This window comes from Stomoxys calcitrans, chromosome 5, assembly GCF_963082655.1.
Source record: "Stomoxys calcitrans chromosome 5, idStoCalc2.1, whole genome shotgun sequence".
Taxonomy (NCBI): domain Eukaryota; kingdom Metazoa; phylum Arthropoda; class Insecta; order Diptera; family Muscidae; genus Stomoxys; species Stomoxys calcitrans.
This window is the reverse complement of record NC_081556.1, coordinates 68,387,280-68,394,170: the sequence shown is the minus strand read 5'-3', so window position 1 is coordinate 68,394,170 and position 6,891 is coordinate 68,387,280. Positions and strand designations below refer to the sequence as shown.

General features: G+C 38.3%; 1 long non-coding RNA gene across 1 annotated transcript; it reads left to right on the top strand.

Annotated features, from left to right (window-relative positions):
• The first annotated feature begins 1,710 nt into the window (after window positions 1-1,710).
• On the top strand, window positions 1,711-6,207 carry LOC131997823 (uncharacterized). Its single transcript, XR_009398442.1, has 5 exons — window positions 1,711-1,782; window positions 1,851-1,951; window positions 2,030-2,286; window positions 2,757-2,938; window positions 3,007-6,207. It is a non-coding gene; the product is annotated as an uncharacterized LOC131997823 (long non-coding RNA).
• The last annotated feature ends 684 nt before the right edge of the window (window positions 6,208-6,891 follow it).

The following is a 6,891-nucleotide window of genomic DNA, read 5'->3' as shown; positions in this document are numbered from 1 at the left end:
TATTACGGCAAACAAAAGGAAAAACAAGACACATACATACAATAACTTACAATATACTACAGTATATGTGTATGCACACCAACCCATATACATACATGCATGCAACAGAAGCTGCATTCATTTGGACATGATCTACAAACCACAAGTGCAGAACAAGTAAAATACGAATGTAATAATTTTCAAGAAAAAAAAAATTATTATATCTCATATAATTATAATCATTATTATTATTATTTGAATTATCCCTAAGATTAGTAGTGACATATACATAACTAATTATATATATACTATATATATTAAAATTGATAACGTTTATTATTTTCGGTTCAATGATTAAAACAAAATTAATAAAACAAATTAATTCTTTACAAAAAATCTGTGTGTTTGTGTTTGCTGCAAATGCCACATCGAGGCGCTAGGAAAACTATTCTGAGATTGGCAAATTGGCCAGCCGGTCTGTAGCAGCCAACTATGTATGTAAGTATTTATCAGCCACTCAGAATAGCTACCACAGTATTATTCTCCAAGCGGTGGGTGGCCTGCAATTGTTTCCAGTGAAGCATCAAATCTAGAGCCTGAGAGTAGGCTTAGAATTGACTTGCTAACAACTGCGCAGGTTGCTAACAACTGCGCATTAGCACTAGTCTGCTATTGACAATTCGATTGGTGGAGTAGGCTTCACTAGCCGACAGGCGACTGGTCTACAGTGATTTATGACAAAGTCTCCTGGTTCGATGTTGAGGACAAGACCGATCTAATTGCGTGTTTCCATAGGCCCTAGAAGTGCTGAAAGAATAGGAGGCACCTTGCTTTATTGAGATGATTGGTGCATCGGATCCTAAGACTCTAAGACTTTTGTTGTAGCCACATAATAGCTAGGTTACAAGTTCGATCTTTCTGGTGCATTGGCCCGATCGCTAGAAAAACGTGGTAATGGCGGTTCTTGATAAGAGTGAAGAAGAGGACTGCATGCCTAGAAATTGGAATGTGATAGTCGATGGAATGTCATTTGCTATACAGTGACGTCCTTTCGTGATTGCCAGCACCTACTCCGTATTGTTACAATTCACGCTGGCATAAGAAGACATCCCTTCTCGACCAATGGCGCACGCATGTATACCAAGCAATTCTTCTTATCCCGAATTCTAACTTGGGAGACGGGGGCTGCAACCGCCGACTGTAGCGATCCTCGACACGCTCTTATTGGTGAGCAAGCTCGTTCTGGTCCATAGGAACGATCGTCTCGGGAAGTAAAGTAAATTCTTTATTGAGTCTTCTTCTTACTTTGACATTAAATGCTTAACGAACGGTTAACAGCTAAACCTTAGAACTATATATGTCTTGTTCTAAATTTCGATTATGTTGTATATAAGCTTCTTGCTATTTGAGAGAGTATACATGTATGAACATACAATGAGATTGAGTGAGACAAGGCTTGCTCGCGGCCTTAACATTTTCATTCAGAGCTAAGTGTCTGTTAAAATAAATAATACAACTACAACTAGATAACACTTATAATAAATAAGAACGAGTCTGTTAACACAGAGACTATGACGTATGTATGTATACGATTATACATGTATTAAAACACAGCATATGTTTTCATTAATGAATATGCAAAGCACGATATCACAGGCGAGATGTGTGAGTAATAATTATTGTCTGCGGCTTAATATTAAAGAATAATTATAATTATTAATAGATTAAAGGAAAAAAAACAAGAGTCGTCCTCTAATCTCAGGTACATAAGTGAAATTAAACTACAAAAACTAGGTGAATGTGGTTCGTAAAATACATATTAAAATATGAATAAAGAAAAGAGGTAATTAATTTTGCATTTTCCCCCTTAGCCCCTATGAGAGCCGGGCGACGTCTTTACGTAAAATTGTGTTAAGGCGTTTTGATCTGTATTATGGCTAATATTTTCGTTGAGAATGGCAATTGGCGACAAGTAAGTAGATTCAGACCAGTGTATGTTTTTCTCTGCATTAAAAACATCGGACAAAAGTGAGTTTTCGTGGTTTAAAAGTTTCTCACTGAAACTTTTTAGGTGATGCATCGCATATTCGCAGAGTGGTTGGATATTTGCAGCATCATATATAGAAGCGTTGGAATATCTTTTCGTTGGATTCTGGTAGTTTTTGTTGACGCACTTTCTCAGGACTTTGCGTTCAAAGATTTCCATCTCCATAGCAACTACTGGTGAGATGGAGAACCAAGTTGGGAATCCATAAAGCAGCACAGACCTGATGGCCACTTTATATAAAAGCAGTTTGGTATTTTGTGGTAAGTACTTGTTGTTAAATAGGGATGAAAAGTACCCTGCTATTTTTTTTTCCTTTTGTAGAGTGGCCCTTGCGTGTTTATTAAATTTCATTAGGTTGCTGAAGTTAATGTCTAGGTACTTAATTGACGTTTTAAATGGAATATTGGTGCCCTCCAGTGAGAGAGGAAATTCTGTCCTGAATTTGAACCGTAAACTGACGATTTGTGAAGAAACTGTTGAGAGTCTTTACTAAGTAAGGATCCATATCAAGTTCCATCATTTTGTACAATATTGCTTTATGACATGCAGAGTCAAAAGCCTTCTCGATGTCCAGCGCAATTGCGATTGTACACGATTGAGCCCTTAGGTTTTGAATAATATCCGTATGAAATTTTAAAAGTGCTTGTTGTGTAGAGTGGAATTTTTTGAACCCAAACTGATAATTTGAAATGGGATTAATAATGAAATCGTTTTAAATTTTTTCTTTCAGGATATGCTCAAATATTTTGCCGACATTTGAAAGCAAGGAGATAGGCCGATATTCCGCCACCGTTTTGCTGCTTGGCTTCTTCTTCATGGGGATTATATTGGCCATTTTCCACCCCAATGGAAAGTAACCCAAGTTTATGCAGTTATTAAAAATGCATTCGAGGAACTGCAGAGACGATAAAGGTAATTGTCGAAGGATGAAATTAGAAATTCCGTCAACCCCGCTTGACTTCTTATTGTTTATATTGCAGATTACTCCTTTAATCTTATCGACACTAGCAAAATGGAGGGTATCAGGATTTTGGATTGCCGGGAAGCTGTCGCTGAATGTATATATTTGGCGAGGTGTTGGAGAACGGAAGTCAGCCACCCTTGAGTCAAAATCTATGACTGGAGTTTCTGGAGTTGTCTGGCTAAAAGTTGCCTCATACGACACTAGGAATTTTTCACCAATCTCCGGTCGGTTGAAAATTAAAGTGTTGTCGTGCGAAATACTATGACAAAGGGAAGACTTCGACCTTCCAACTATGTTGTAGATTTCTTTAAAAGCCGTGGGTCCTGGCTTGATGTTCTTTACTTTTTTATTGAAATGGTGTGTATGGTCAATGTTTACCAGTTCTTTTATTATTGTTTTCAGAAGCTGTATTTGTTTCGAAAGAATAATATACTCCTGACATTGTCTATGGCCGGTTCTGTGAAAGATCTTTTTGAGATCTTTCTGCCAATTGTGCTTTATTTTAAAGAAATTTTTAACTTTCTCTGATAGTGGAAAATGATCTTGTCTTAGAGGAATTCTTCGCGAATGGGCATCATGAACAGAAATGACAACGTTGTTGAATTCTGCAATGAAGTCATCAATTTCATTAGTCTCCAGATTTCTGTTTACAGGTGGCATAACATTTAATGTTGAGACGTCTATATCATTGCGAAAATTGTGCCAGTTGGTGTCTTTATAAGAAGTGTACATTCGCGGCGATTTCGTAAGTATTTCCGATGAGATTAGACTCAATTCCATCTTGAGTGGGAAATGATCCGAAAAAGTGGAGAGAGTTGAGACCTTGTAATTCAAGTCTAATGGATTGTTGAGATTCGGGCTGACAAGGAAATGGTCCAGAAATGATGGGCCATTCGAATATGAGGGAGAGGAGTCACAGAGGCGAACCACATCCAATGCATGGTCTAACAGCCAGGCATGAAGGACTTTGACATTAGAGTTCTCAGTACTGTCTGTGTGTTGTAAGAAAGCGAGTCGATTTGTATAAAGGCAGAGTGCAATCCAAGATCTGAAACCACAATCCTATTATACTCTATATTGTTCTTAACTAAAATGGCTACACCCAATGGCGAGCCATCATAAATAAAGTTGTATTCATTAATTTTCACATTCCTGATTCTGCGCAAATGGCATTCTTGGGCTAGACCAATATCAATTTTGTTGTTCATAAGAATGTTACGAAGTTCAATTTGACGGCTTCGGTCTACAAGTGACCTTACATTGAAAGTGAGCAGATTTAATGATCTATGGATCATTAGATTGAACTTTTTTGAAAAGACGCAAAAACTCAGTTTTTGCCTCAGCCTTTGGGATAGTTTGATAATCCATTAGGAATATACTGATTTCCTGTTCGATTGATAATTCCTCAGGTTCCAAGAAGAAATGGGCAAGACTAAGGAATTGATCAATGATAGACGATTTTTTCGGTTGGGTAGTTGTTTGGAAAAGACTTGCGAAGGGTTTTTCAAGACAACTAGATGGAATATTTATTGCTTTACTCACGTTGTTTTTTGCAATGGAGTTCGTTTGTATCGCCTTATTTATCCTCTCTCGACGAGCAGCCATATACTTCTTATAGATGGGGCATCCTTTCCAGTTTGCTAGATGACCCGGTTGTTTGCAATTTGCGCAGAAAGGTTCTGAGGTATCTGTCCTTACTCGGGCACATTCCCCAGGTTCATGTTGCTTGTCACACTTGACGCAAGTATACATCGCATTGCAATTACGCGATATATGGCCCCATTTTTGGCAACGATGACATTTTAGCTCTCCTTTTCTTTTCGGTTTTTCCCATGTAACAATTTGGTTAAGAATTCCACGTATGTTAGATACGTCGCCAATTTTCTTACCAGGTTTTAAGGAAATTAAAAACAAGCCAGTGTCTACATTGTTTTTTATTGAAGCAGGAGTTTCGAATTTTGAAACAGTAGCAACAGTTTCAGGAACTACAGCCTCCAGTTCGGCAAGGATTTGGTCAGTCTCAGTTTCGGAATGTAGACCACGTATGACTATTGACTCTTGTCTCCGTTTCTTCGAAGTAAAGGAGTGAGACTGGATGTTTTTAGCACGAAGAATAGCCATCATGGAAGTATGTGTAGCTACGTCAGTGAAGTATAGTTTGCTTTTATTTCTGTTAACGTTTTTTACCTTAAAAGAGCTATCAGGGATCTTGGAGCGCAGATCATCCACTAACTCTTTTACGTTGACGTCATATAGGAAAATAGGAGGGCACCAAGTTTTCCTTTTAGGTTCAGCTGCAATCTTAGAATCAGTAGTTTGCTTGGTTTGGCTTGTACTTGCCTGGTTGACGGATTTTATTTCTAGGTCACTCAAAACACCTAGTACTGCGAATTTGTTTTGATCATTCGGTAGATTGTTCAAAAGATTTTTATTAAGTTGCGATAAGTCGACATTTTGCGGCAAATTAGGGTTTTCAAGCCTTTGTCTTTTGCGCTCATTTTGCGGGCTTGTAGATTTATTGTTGTTTTGAATTGGTTTCGCCGGCTTAAGCACCTTTGAAGTTGAGGCCACTTCTTCCACGACATCACAATCCATGTGGGGGGGCAGGGATCCTGGCATCGCGTTGCAGTTATGCAATAGGATGCCTGGAGAGATAGTATTGATAAATTAGCAGTAAAAATTGTAAAAATATCACGCAGTAGAAAAAAGAATGTCTGATCAGCACAAAGTCCAGGGTTGTTTTTTTCATCGTCTCGGGAACACGATGGCGCCTATAACTCGCCTTGTTCTATCGAGCATCATAGGTACTTTACGGACCAATTCTCCCATCCGTTATCGAGCGAGTTTATGTTCGAGTTAATTACATTCCGTAAATAAGAACTGGATTATCTCTTGGAGCAAATCTAGATTTGCGACGAGATTTCGGAAATCTCGTGTTTTGCAACGAGGTTCCCGATACATTTTCAGTTTGAGCATTTAATGAGATTTGCAACAAATCCCTTTCTAAATTCAAATGCAACACTGCGTTTTATTGAATACCAGTTATTATTTGTAGTTTTGGACAGCACTTTTTTCTCAACATCTGACAATTTGTTATTAATAAATTTGCGTTTACGTCCACTCCACTCAAATAACCTTTGAGTGGAGTGGACGTATTTTAATTTCGCTCCACAAGAATTTTCTGTAAAGGCTGGTGCTATATTCGCTTTTAACAACATTTTTCGCCAATCACTTTTTTTTAGTTAAAACAAGTAGTTTAAAGCAAAACAACTTGCTGATTTCATTCAGTAGGAAATTCTCTCATTACTTATGGTAAAATTTTAATAAAATTGTTGTTTTATCATTGTTATTTGTGTGGTTTTTCAAAAAAAGGAAACGCGAAAAGATGGGGTTTCAACGATGAAAAACGAACATATTACGAGCCATAACTCGTAATAAGGAGTTATTTTCGGAGAAAATTTCAAAGTCACTCAAATTTTCATTCTCTTCGTGTGTGGGTTTTTAAAGTCACTGCGACGCCCAATTATCTACTTAAACATAGTGGAACCGTAGTTCGACTTGTAATAAAGGTGTAACCTAAATTATTATTAAGTAGTCCTTACCTAAAGTCTTACTAATCAAAAAAGGAAAAAAGAACGACAGAAAATAGAGTGCATGTCATTGAAGAAGAAATGAAACGGCAGTCACAATCCCATGGCAGCCGGTTGTACGCACCGGATTGACCCGATGGAACCCTCATCGGCAAGAGCTGCCGGCACAGTGTACGTGTTCGTCTTTTTTCGTGTTGGGAGAGGTACATTCCGGAGTGCTCTCTCCGCACGCTTCTGGTCCGTGCCGGGATTGAAAAGAACCCCGGCCCCTGGTTCTGGTCGGACCCCGAACCCGCCTCCATCATCGGTCA